The sequence below is a fragment of the Pleurodeles waltl genome, chromosome 8 (genome assembly GCF_031143425.1).
Source record: "Pleurodeles waltl isolate 20211129_DDA chromosome 8, aPleWal1.hap1.20221129, whole genome shotgun sequence".
In the NCBI taxonomy this organism is placed as follows: Eukaryota; Metazoa; Chordata; class Amphibia; order Caudata; family Salamandridae; genus Pleurodeles; species Pleurodeles waltl.
The window spans coordinates 1523399591-1523413244 of record NC_090447.1 but is presented as its reverse complement, the minus strand read 5'-3'; the positions used below and the strand labels follow the sequence as shown (position 1 = coordinate 1523413244).

The 13654-nt window shown below is 49.7% G+C and overlaps 1 pseudogene; it reads right to left on the bottom strand.

The window, feature by feature from the left end:
• LOC138248893 (zinc finger protein 850-like) overlaps window positions 1-6578 on the bottom strand; it is a 200477-nt pseudogene extending 193899 nt beyond the window's left edge.
• Window positions 6579-13654: the final 7076 nt, after the last annotated feature.

The window sequence follows — 13654 nt, the reverse complement described above, 5'->3', positions numbered from 1 at the left end:
CCACCTTATCTACATAGAAGGATGTATATGGGGGTTTAACAGAAAGAGCCTGCAGCTCACTCACTCTTCTAGCTGAAGTAATTGCAACAAGGAAAACAGTCTTCAAAACCAATAACCTTATGGGGCAAGAATGCATTGGCTCAAACGGTGAGCCCATAAGAAACGTTAAGACTAGATTTAAATCCCACTGAGGCATAATGAAAGGAGTGGGAGGAAACTTATTAATGAGGCCTTTTAAAAATCTCAATACTAAAGGAGATTTAAATAAAGACGTTTGGTCTGGAAGACACAGAAAGGCTGACAGGGTCGAAAAATAGCCCTTGACTGTAGCCACTGCACAACCCCTCTGTGCCAGGGACAACGCAAAAGACAAGATATCTGATAAGTGGGCACGTAAGGGATCAATTTGCTTCTCTCCACACCAACACACAAATTTTGCCCACCTGCTAGCGTAGATAGATTTAGTGGAGTGTCGCCTGTCCGATAAAATAACATCCACTACCTCAGGCGGGAGAGAAAAGGAACTCTGGTTGCCCCGTTCAATCTCCAGCCATGAAGGTGCAGGCTCTGGAGGTGGGGGTTTAAAACCTGCCCCTGCGACTGCGAGAGGAGGTCTGCCCTGTGAGGGAGACGGAGCGGGGGGCACAGAGAGAGTTGGAGAAGATCTGAATACCATACCCTCCTTGGCCAATCCGGAGCTAATAAGATGACTTGAGCCCGGTCTTGGCGAATTTTCCTCAGAACCCGAGGAATCAAAGGTATGGGGGGGAAACGCGTAAAGCAACTGGTCGCACCAGTATATCTGAAACGCGTCCCCCAACGCCCCTTGCACCGGATACTGGAGGCTGCAGAACAACGGGCAGTGCGCATTCCCCCGAGTGGCAAAAAGATCTACCCGAGGGATTCCCCACATCGGGAAGAGTCGCCGGACTAGATCTGGATGAAGACACCACTCGTGATCGGTCGAGAAGTGCCAACTGAGACTGTCCGCACGCACGTTCAAGACTCCGGCCAGATGATTCGCTATCAAGCAAATCCAATGATCCCTTGCCCAGGACCGTAGCCGCAGAGCTTCTCTGCAGAGAAGGTACGACCCTACTCCTCCCTGTTTGTTTATATACCACATCGCGGTAGTGTTGTCCGTCAGGACCTGAACCGACTGACCGCGAAGGGAAGGGAGGAAGGCCTTGAGAGCCAGACATATTGCCCGCAATTCCAACAGATTTATATCAAACATTTGTTCCACTGGAGACCAACGACCTTTGACTTCCAGGTCCCCCAGATGAGCTCCCCACACTAGAGTGGAAGCATCCGTTATTACTGTGGTCACTGGCGGAGGCTGAGAGAACGGCCTTCCTCGGGAAGGATTGCCGTCCGCAACCCACCATCTTAGATCCACTGCAGCATCCCTGGAGATCTTTACCGATCCCTCGAGATCTCCTTTGTGCTGAGACCACTGCTTTCGGAGGCACCACTGAAGAGCCCTCATGTGCCAGCGGGCATGCGTGACCAACAGAATGCAAGAAGCGAACAGACTGAGCAGACGTAGGACCTTGAGGACTGGAATGACCGCTCCACTTTGAAACATTGGAACCAACGCCTGAATGTCCTGAATCCTCTGAGGCGGAGGAAAGGCGCGATTCAATGTTGTATCCAGTACTGCCCCTATGAACAGGAGGCGCTGAGAGGGCTCCAGGTGAGATTTGGGCACGTTCACCGAAAAACCCAGGTCGTACAACAACTAGGTTGTCGACTGCAGGTGACGCAGCACAAGCTCCGGAGACTTGGCTTTGATCAACCAATCGTCTAGGTAAGGAAATACCACTATCCACTTCCTTCTGAGCTCTGCTGCAACCACCGCCATCACCTTTGTGAAGACTCGAGGTGCCGAAGTAAGACCAAACGGAAGGACCGCAAACTGATAGTGCCACGATCCCACCACAAACCGGAGATACTTCCTGTGCGACTTGAGTATCGGGATATGAAAGTAAGCATCCTGCAAGTCGACAGACACCATCCACTCTTCTTCGTTAAACACCAAAAGCACCTGAGCCAAGGTCAGCATCTTGAACTTTTCCTGCTTGAGGAACCAATTCAAAATCCTCAGGTCCAGGATTGGCCTCAACCGACCATCCTTCTTGGGGATCAGGAAGTATCTTGAGTAACAACCCTGACCCCTCCCCTGCTCTGGAACCAACTCCACTGCACCCTTTGAAAGGAGGACTAGAACCTCCTGTTCTAGTAACAGGAGATGCTCTTCTGAACAGTAGGATGGACGGGCGGGATGGGGGGTGGAAACTCCCGAAAGGGAAGAGCATAGCCTTTCCCCACAATACTGGTGACCCAGGAGTCTGATGTTATTTCCTCCCACTTGTGGAGAAAGTTCAATAACCTCCCCCCAACAGGAGTGGTATGTAAAGGAATTGGTGGAAGACTAAGGCTGCTTCCCATGCTGCACCCCTCCAGAGGAAGAGGCAGAGGCAGAGTGCTGCTGGGCGGCTCCTCTGGTTCGGACCCTCCCCCTCCCCCTGTATGATCTATAGGGGAGAGCAGTGGCGGGTTGCTGCTGAAATCTGCCCCGAAAGGAGGAGGATGAGCCACGACCAAACCCCCTAAATCTTCTGAACAGTCTCGAAGCAGAAGAGGAGGCCTCCAAGCCTAATGACTTCGCTGTGGCCCTACTCTCCTTAAATCTCTCAAGGGCTGAGTCCGCCTTAGAACCAAAAAGTTTATCCCCATCAAAGGGAAGATCCAGCAGGGCTGACTGAACATCAGATAAAAATCCAGAAGAACAAAGCCAGGCCTGTCTCCTCGTAGCAATGGCAGTGCCCATAGCTCTGGCCACAGAATCAGTAGTGTCCAGTCCCGTCTGGATTACTTGGGTTGCCGCAGCTTGAGCATCCAAAACCAGACTCAACACCTCCTGAGGCACCTCCGTATGGGACGACTTTATCTCTTCCATAAGGGCGTAGATGTATCTGCCCAAAATGCATGTGGCATTAGTAGACTTGAGAGCCATACTGCATGATGAAAACTCTTTCTTGGAAGATTGGTCCATCTTCTTTGTGTCCCTGTCCGAAGGCACCCCCGGAAACGAGCCTGGGGCAGTCCTAAATGAACATGAAGCCTGAACCACCAGGCTCTCTGGGGTCGGGTGCCTAGACAAAAAGCCTGGATCCGCAGGAGCCACACGATATCTGCGTGCCACTGTTCTATTAACGGCCGAAGATGACACTGGCTTTTTCCAGATCTCTAAAATTGGGTCTAACAGAGCCTCATTAAATTACAGAAGTGGCTCTGCAACTGTCGAAGCAGGATGTAACACCTCTGTCACTATATTGGGCTTAGATTCAGACACCGGCAAGGGAAGGTCCAAAAAGTCAGATGCTTTCCTTATTACAGAGTGGAATGAAGCAGCTTCCTCTGTATATTCTCCAGGAGATGTTAAGTCCCACTCTGGAGAGGTGTCTAAGCCACTTGCCGTATCCAAATCCTGGAGATCTCCCAGATGTTCATCAATCTCCCCTTCCTCCAGGACCTCCTTCCGATACTCCTGCTCCTCAAGGAGGCGAAGAGCAAGCGTTCTTGAATGTAACCTGGCTTCAATCCTTGGTGCAGACAGGGCGTCAGCTGATGTCGATGCCTGACGCCGATCCACGGATCCATCTGACGCCGGATCCATCGGCGCCGAGGACTTCTACGGCGCCGAATGAGGCAAAGGATGAACAGGAGAACTCTTCGGCGCCGGACCAGCAGATCTACTAGCGTCACAGGCTGTGAAGTCGACGCCAAAGGAACCGGCGCCGAGCCAGCACCTCCCATTGGAAGGAAGGGCATGAAAGGTGCCGGTCGTAAAGGAGCCGGAGCACCCATATTAAAGGCCAATGGCCCCGAAGGACCAGCAGGTCCACCACCTAGAGCCATTTTTTGGAAAATGGCTAACATCGCATTTAAAAATGAGAAACTGTCAGCACCTGGGGCCAGGAAAGCCGGATACTGCGGAGCATGGGCTCGTGGTGACATCGGCGCCGGCCCCGGCGTCCGAGAAGCCGGTGAGAACTCCTGACGTTGAGGAACCTCAAATACAGATGGTGGAGTCATAGGCAAAGTCGGCGAAGCCGGTTAAGTCGGTGATGCAGGAGGCGCCTGCGGAATGATGGTGGGCTAACCTCCCATGTCTTTTGGCGTCGAACAGAAGGCGACCTCGAGTGTGACCGCTCCCTACTCGACCCGCGCCAAGATTCACGCCGCCGCCGATGGGACCTAGGTGAAGATGACTTGCACCGATGCCGCTTTTCCTTCTTCTTGGATTTCGCCAAAAAGAGTTTTGACTCACGCTACTTCAAAGCCTTCGGGTTCATTCGTTGACAGGAGTCACATTTCTCCACGTCGTGGTCAGAGCTGAGGCACCACAAACAGTCTATATGTGGGTCTGTCACCGACATTTTGCCTTTGCACTCCCTGCACGCTTAAAACCCGACTTTCGCCGAGACATGCTTTCTTTTCGAAGAAAGAAACAGTAACTGTAACTACGCAGAGTAGAAACAGTAGCTCCCTCGAAGAATAACCATCGTTAGAAGGCACGGAAAAAAGGGAACTGACGTCGGCAAGAACCTCTTATTGCCTGTATGACGTCAGACGGTGTTGCGTGGGCAATTGTGACGTCCTCGACGACGTGAAGAGACTGGGAAGAAAATTTCAGTTGAAAGCTGGTGCAGGGGGAAAATTCAATGAGTGAGGAATCCACAGGTAGTTGTATCCATCAGAATGGTCCTTTAACGAAAATTTGGGAAATGGGTTTTCAGGCCAAGGAGTCGGGTGGGGCCATTAACCCCGACATTTTGGTGGGTTGGGCTCAAAGAGCCTTCTGTTTCCTCTGCAATGCAAATTGTGCTATTTCCTCGGAACGTCGCTGTTCCATTTTGATTAAACAGGATCCCAGGTTGGCAGACCTTGCTCCTTCGGAGTCAGGCCCTCTAGCTCAGGGTTTACTATTTGGGTCTTAAGGAACTTTCAAAATTTGTAGCGACCTACGCAAACCTGGACAAGGCCCAGGGATCTATAAAGCGTGTTCTTTGTTAAGATACAGTTAATCAATGTACATGTTGTTGAACTCTGGGTAAACACCAAACACGGTTCTGCTGAATATGCAGGAAATGAAGTCCCAGTAGGGGCAACAACAAGTGTTATTTTATGGAACTGGGAACTCTCAGACGCACAGGCCAGGTTTGACCTGGTATTTGTAGAGGTTCACCTGTGTTACCGTAACTCATATGGAATGTTTATTTCCTTGTAGCGCCTTAGGCTCGGGAGCTGATACTACTCAGCCAATGATACAGACTCAAATAGAACTTTTTTATTATTGGGGGTTGCCAATGGAGAGAGCATGATATATACAACAGGCCAGAGGCTGGCGGTAAACCCAGCGATCAATCAGTGCCATTCAAATGTAGACCGTTTTTCCGAGGCTTGTTATAGATCACATATATGACTCCAGAGAACCTTCGGGGAAAATATTTTAAACATATTCATTTATGTCCCGATTTGAAACATTCAAAAGATATGGAGTCATTGGGAATCAAAGCTGTTATACCAAAAATGGTAAATGCATTAATAGATATATTTTGAAACACCAAAGAATCCAGTTTACTTCATTTGTATTTAGTTGCATTTGCAGTGCTTTCGTAAGCCATGCACAGCTGTCTGAAACGAATGAGCCGGTGCCTTGAGATCAGTAACACCTGTGATGCCCTGCATGCAATCAGCAGCATAACACATATCTCCCCACCTCAAGTTCACGTCCTCCGACCTACAACTCATTTCCTCTTGATCCTCATTCTCGGCTTCAACAGAAGTGTGCTTAGGAGGACATCCAGATACAAAGCTGTTCTCTCTGCGGCAGCTATTAATGGGGTCTTTAGAACGGGGTTAACAGAGGCGGTCTAGTCACGGGTCCTCCTTAGTTTCCCGGTCAAAGCTTTCACTTCCCACAAAAGTGAAATCAAAGAACTGCAGTTCTGCTTCAGTGGACTTACACCAAATGCACTAACACACCTGAAAAAAATGAATTACAAAACTAAAGCCAAGGACTGAAAGGGTTCCTGCTACACTTCGGTTTTTGGTTCCCGCGGAGTGGAGAGTCCCTATTTGTACCAGGCTGCCGGCTGAATAATACGGTGAATACAGAGTTACATTCCTTCACACATATCCCACTCTGCTCTCTGACACAGACTAGAGCGGAGAGGGGCGGCCTCCGGCTCCCGTCCTCCCAGGGCCCCGGCAGCAGCCCAGGCCCGGCCTCGGCCCCGCAGGAAGGAAGCAGCTCGGGGGCCTCTGCTCGGATGTCTCTAATATTCACCGCAGACCCGCCCTCCTGCAGCACGGAGAGTCACCCTCACAACATCACTCACTTTTTATGGTTTCCTGTCGCTCGTTTCTCTTGCGCGTTCTTTCTCGTTATAACAGGAAACGGCGCCTCGTGAGCTGCGGGAGAAACAACCCAGGGACGGACATGAGCCTGGAGATGGAGGGATGGAGACGGGGCCAGTGCGCACGCGCGGAAATGTGACGTTATAACTGCGCATGCTTACGGAAAATCTAAGGTGTACTGCGCATGCTCAGACAGGAAACGGCGCCTCGTGAGCTGCAGGAGAAACAACCCAGGTGGCCGACATGAGCCTGGAGATGGAAGGATGGAGACGGGGCCAGTGCGCACGCGCGGGAAAGTGATGTTATAACTGCGCATGCTTACGGAAAATCTAAGGTGTACTGCGCATGCTCAGACAGGAAAGGGTGCCCTATGAGCTGCAGCAGGAGGAGAAACAACCCAGGGACGGACATGAGCCAGGTGTTCTATCTTTAGCCGCTCCCCGTCCGAATCGGGTCGGCTCTACTATGTGCGCATGCGCAGAACTGTGCGTATGCGCACAGGCGATTTCGTCAATTTCGCCGTCTTAAACTGCTCCTCTCAACGGGTGTTCTGACGCTTGACGCTCCCCCGTCCGAATCTGCACCCCCTACGTCAGAGGGTGCTTGTTCATTCAGCTGCTTGCTGAATGTTTCAGCTCGGGTGCCCGTCTCCGCTCCCCCAGCGCGATGTTGCGCATGCGCGAGCGCTCACAGCAGCACAGATTCAAACGAGGTGTTTAACCCCTTCGCTGCCAATATTTCACCCCGTCGCTGCCAATGTTTAACCCCTTCGCTGCCAATGTTTAACCCCTTCGCTGCCAATGTTTAACCCCGTCGCTGCCAATGTTTAACCCCTTCGCTGCCAATGTTTAACCCCTTCGCTGCCAGTGTTTAACCCCGTCGCTGCCAATGTTTAACCCCTTCGCTGCCAATGTTTAACCCCTTCGCTGCCAGGACTTTTCCTTCTCGGGCGCCAGGGATTTTTTTGTCTATTTGGGGATCTTCGCTTTTAGGCCCTCATAACTTTTTGTCTATATAAGCTACGCAAACCAAATTTTAGTCCTTTTTTCCCCACATCCCAGGGATTCTACAGGTACCCAGACTTTGTCGGTTCCCCTGAAGGAGACAAAGAAATTTGCCAAAATGCAGCAAAAATTTCGTTTTTTCAAACAAGTGAAAAAAGGGCTGAAGATGAGGGCTCGTGTTTTTTCCTTGAAAATGGCATCAACAAAGGGTTCGCGGTGCTAAAATAACCATCTTCCCAGCTTTCAGGAACGGGCAGACTTGAATCAGAAAACGCAGTTTTTCAACCCAATTTTGGCATTTTACTGGGACATACCCCATTTTAATGTAGACAAAATTTATAATTCACCAAGGGGTCATTTGTGTAGATCCTACAGTGTTTTCCTACTGAAATAACAACATAAATAAAAAATAATAAAATTGACGTAAAAAAAACCCAACTGTTTTTCTCCACGTTTTACTCTGTAACTTTTTTCTGCGAAGTTAGATTTTTTAAAGCAATATACTGTTACGTCTGCTGGACTCTTCTGGTTGCGGGGATATATTGGGCTTGTCGGTTCATCAATAACCCTAGGTACCCAGAGCCAATAAATGAGCTGCACCTTGCAATGGGTTTTCATTCTACTCCGGTCGTACATCAATTCATTTGCTGAAATATAAAGATTGAAAGATAGGATTCAAGAAAACCTTTGTATTTCCAAAATGGCCACAAGATAAGGTGTTGAGAAGCAGTGGTTATTTGCACATCTCTGAATTCCAGGGTCCCATACTAGCATGTGAATTACAGGTCATTTCTCAAATAGATGTCTTTTTTACACACTGTCTTACATTTGGAAAGAAAAAATGTTGAATAAGACAAAGGCCAATAACACTTGTTCTTCTATTCTGTTTTCCCACAAGTCTCCTGATAAAAATGGTACCTCACTTGCGTGGGTAGGCCAAGTGCCTGCGACAGGAAACGTAACATGGACACATCACATTTTTACATTGAAATTTGACTTGTTTTTTGCAAAGTGCCTACTTGTGGATTTGGGCCCCTAGCTCATTCAGCACCTAAGAAAACCTAGCAAACCAGGACATTTCTTAAAACTAGACACCTATGGGATTACAGAATGGGTTGGCTTGTGGGGCACTCACCAAGTTCCTTTACCCAGAATCCTTTGCAAACCTCACAATTTGTCCCAAAAAAAACATTTTCCTCTCATTTCAGTGACAGAAAGTTCTGTAATCTGAGAGGAGACACAAATTTCCTTGCACCCAGCGTTCCCCCAAGTGTCCTGATAAAAATGGTACTTCACTTGTGTGAGTAGGCCTAGCACCTGCAACAGGAAATGCCCCAAAACACAACGTGGACACTTCACATTTTCCTAAAGCAAACAGAGCTGTTTTTAGCAAAGTGCCTAGCTGTGGATTTTGTCTTCAAGCTCAGCCGGCACCTAGGGAAACCTACCAAACCTGTGCATTTCCCCCAAGTCTCCCGATAAAAATGGTACCTCACTTGTGTGGGTACTCCTAGGTCTTGCGACAGAAAAAGCCCCAAAACACTATCTGGACACATCAAAATTATTAAATACCAAACTACCTGTTTTGGTGGGGAGGGGGGCACCTGCGTTTTTGTTCCTGGATTCAGCAGCCATCTAGGAAAACCTACCAAACCCAGACATTTCTGAAAAATAGACACTAGAGGGAGTGCAGGGTGGTTTGACTTGCGTGGATCCTCCAATGTTTTCTTATCCAGAATCCTCAGCAAACCTCACATTTAGCTAAAAAATCTAAATTTTCCAACATTTCTGTTTGGGATCACCCCACCGGGACAAATTTCCTACCACCCAATGTTCCCCTCAGTCTCTCGTTAAAAATGATACCTCACTTGTGTAGGTGGGCCAAGTACCTGTGATAGGGAAGAGCCAAAAACATGTGGAAATCGAGGGGGAAACAAAGCGGGTCCAAAAAGGCAGATTGAAATAAAAAAAATGTTGTCTGACAAATGCAGCATAATTTTTATCGGTATAGATGAGACAATGTTGAGAGGTAGGAGGTTTGTGTATTCCTGCAGATTCCGGAGGGTTCCATCACAAAAATGTAGTAGAAATGTGTGATTCCCAGCAAAGTTGGAGGTTTGCAAGGCATTGTGGGAAAAAAAATGGTGTGGGGTGTATGTGAAGCACACTATCCTGGAATCAACTAGATGTTAAGTTTTCAGATGTGTCTAGGTGATGTGAATGTTTCTAAATGGCAGCGTCCCAAAGTCCAAAAAGCGCAGCCCTCAACATTCCAAGTGGCACACTTTTGAGAGTTACCAAGCTCTCATGGCCCAACCGTAAAACCAAGACCCAAAATAATTGTGACCCTTGACTAAGGGGTGGCTCCCCACATATAAAAAATAAAAAAGAAACAAAAAAATAAGTTATCCCTGGTCTCTAGGGGTTTTCTGCCCACCCTGGGGGCAGATCGTCCTAATTATATTATGCCGATCTGCCACCGTGGGGGCAGAAATGGCCTACAAATGTTTTGCCCCTCCTTGGGAGCGGCTCTTGCCCAAGGGGCCACTCCCCTTCTGAGTAACTATAAAAACAATAACAATTCCCTGGTGTCTAGTGGTTTCTGCCTCCCTGTGGGCAGTAATGGCCTAAAAATAATTTGCCCCCCCCCAGGGGGTGACCCTTGCCTAAGGAGTCACTCCCCACATATAAAAAAAAAATATATATATCCCTGGTGTCTAGGGGCTCATATTAGGCCGATCTGCCCCCATGGGTTGGTGGGACTGGGCAGAAATGGCCTAAAAATATTACGGGCCCCTAGGGAGCGACCCTTGCCCAAGGGGCCGCTCCCCTTATGTGTCAGCATTCTAAAAAAATAAAATTCCCTGGTGTCTAGTGGTTTCTGCCCCCAGGTGGGGCAGAATTGGCCTAAAAATAATTTGGCTCCCGGGGAGTGACCCTTGCCTAAGGGGTTGCTCCCCACACATAAAAAAAAAAATAAAAAAAAAAAATATCCCTGGTGTCTAGGGGCTTTCTGCCCCCGGGGGCAGATCGGCCTAATTATAATAGATCTGTCTGCCACCAGGGGCGGCAGAAATGGCCTAAAAATAATATGGACCCCTAGGGAGCGATCCTTTCCCAAAGGGCTGCTCCCCTTATTGACAGTACCTAAAATAAAAATTCCCTGGTGTCTAGTGGTCATTTCGGCTGCCCAATCGCATTGCGATCAAACAGCAGAAATGCTGTGAGAGACAAGAAAGGTAAGGTCTTTCCTTTCCTTTCTTGTCCCTCCCGCCCCACCTCCCGGTCGGAAGAGAAATGCAAAAGCATTTCTCTTCCGGTGTTCTAGCTGTCTGCGCATTCCCGTCTGTCTGCGCATCCCCGTCTGTCTTCGCTCCCCCTGATGTCAGAGGGTGCTCAGGAATACCGCTGCTGCCTGTATGTTTGAGCTTGCACGTCTGTCGGTGCCTCCCCAAACGTGATGTTATACAGGCATATCGCTGGATGAAATACTTATCCTTGCAAGGTCACACAATCTGTCCAATAGTCGCAGAGGACATGCATGCTGCCCTAGCGCGATCTGCTCCGGCACCAGGCCAGGCCAAATTGGGCCCAGTAAAGGAAGAACGGGTTGACGCCGTCCAAGGATGCTACAATCAGCCGCATGTGGCTCGACCACCGAGACTGGAGGTAAAGAGGTACGGTAGCTGTGGTCTAGAGCACAGGATACCAGGAATATGCCCTGCCAAGGGAAAGAACTTCTCCAAATGTGATAAGCCCAACGATTTTGCCAAAGTTTTCCGAGGGAGGTGGCCCAGATCCGTGACCATGTTGGCCCGGAAGGCGGCAATAAAGCAAGTTACGCCAGACGATGGCACTGGGATGGTGGCGGTTGACGCATACCCAGGCAACAAACCCTACGAGGATGATGAAGATAAGGAGATATTTGTTGTTTCGTTTGCTGACAGGTTGGACCAGAGGTGGAGACCACCACCCATGTGTACCATAACGGTAAATGGCACAACAGTGCTCATAGACACTGGGGCGTCAGTAAACGTTATGGATGTGGAACAATACAGCAAGATATCTCCCCCACCAGAGCTCACACCATGCTGGACCAAGATATATGCCCATAGGGGTGTGGACCCTTTACCCCGGCGAGGGGCGATAGAGGTTACTGTTGGTAGTGAGCGCCGTTGGGCACATGCCAAATGCCATGTGTTGGAAGGCAAGAAAGTAACCCTTCTCTAATGCCACACGGTGGAAGACCAGGAGCTAGTGTTTTTCGCCTGGCAAGTCCACGACTCCCTGGCTGAGGCGGTAGTGGCCCATTTCCCGGAGTTGTTTCAGGGGCTAGGAAAACTGAAAGGAAAGTAGTTCCAGTTACATGTTGATCCTGCAGTACGACCCATTGCCCTAAAGCACCGGCGGGTGACTTTCCACTTACGACCCCAGGTGGAGAGTGAACTACAGACAATTGAGGAGTGGGGGTCATAGAGAAGGTGACCGGCCCGACGCCCTGGGTGTCGCCACTCGTCATCGCCCCAAAGCCTAAGCAGCCTGACACCATTCGCCTGTGTGTGGACATGCGCCTTCCCAACATTGCCATAAATTGAGAACGCCACATCACACCCACCATGGATGATATTGTTGTGGATCTTAACAGGGCCCAGTGGTTCTCTAAGTTGGACCTATACTCGGGATACCATCAGCGGGAGCTAACCCCAGAAAGCTGTAACGTCACCACATTCTCAAACCAGGTGGTGCTGCGACGTTACAAGTGCCTTAGCTTTGGGGGCTCTTCGGCCATGCATATCTTCCACAATGCCATACGGGAGACACTGTCCGGTTTGACCGGCGTCATTAATCAACATCTTAATTTTCTCCAACACGTTAGAGGAACATCAAAAACAGCTGAGAGCCACTCTCCAGAGGTTAGCAGAAGCAGGACTAACGTTGCACCGGAAGAAATGCGCCTTGTACCACAACTCCATAGAATTTTTTTGGTTACATCTTTTCAAGGGAACTTCTGAAGGTTGACCCCAAGAAAGTAGAGGCCATCCAAGGAGCAGCCTTACCTCGCAACGCCACTGAAGTCAGGAGCTTCCTCGGTATGGCAACGTACTATGGGAGGTTCATCCCCAATCTGGCCACACTTTCCAAACCTCTTCGACAGCTCACGAAGGCCAACACCCCGTGGGAGTGGGGCATAGAAGTGGACAAGGCGTTGCAAGCAGTCAAAAGTTCACTGTTGGACTCTGTGGTCATGGCATACTTCCACCCGCACAAGAAAACGGAAGTCATGGTGGACTACAGCCCTATTGGGCTCGGAGCCGTATTGCTGCAGGACAGAGCCAACAGCAGTGGACGCCAGTGGCCTATGCCAACATGGCCCTCTCGGCAACGGATGCCCGGTATGCGCAAATTGAGCTGGAAGCGCTGGCCATACGACGGGCCTGTCAGCATTTCAACTTGTATTTTTGATGGCACAAATTTATGATGGTTACCAACCACAAACCACTGGTATCCCTCTTTGCGGGCACGGCCCGAATTGCCCCGCCAAGAATTGAAAGGTGGGCGGTGCTCCTCCAGCCCTACCGGTTTTACATTGTCTACTGGCCTGTAGTCAACAATCCTGCAGATTACTTATCACGCCATCCGTTGCGGCCACGCTCGCAGGTAGAAGAAGAGGAGGAGGATGGACAGACAGAGAGTTTCGTAAACATGATTGTGAACCTAGCATGTCCCACAGCACTGATGGTGACGGAGATCATTGATGCCTCAATCCGAGATGCAGTCATCGGCTGAGCCAATCGGTCATGGAAATGTTTCCTTGACAAGAAGTACGATTTTGACTCTGAGGAGCGCAAGACGATGCAGTGGATTTGGAATGTGAGGGCTGGAGCTCTCTGTGAGTCCAGAAGGTCTTCCTCTCCAGGGCCAGCGCTTAGCAATACCCCGCAGTCTACACCTTAGAGTTGTAGAATTAGCTTACCAGGGTCATCAGGGGACAGCGAAGACTTGTTTGCGTGAGAAGGTGTGGTTCCCCAGGATGAACGCCATGGTAGATGACCTGATACCAACAGGTGATCCCTGTGCGATCACCGCTCGAGATCCCGTCCTTGCTCCAGTGATGACCAAACCTCCCAGCACTCGACCATGGCCCCGGGTAAGCCTGGATTTTGGTAGTTTTCCTGATGGATGGCTGACGGCTGTCATGACTGACTTGTGCGCCCGGTTCC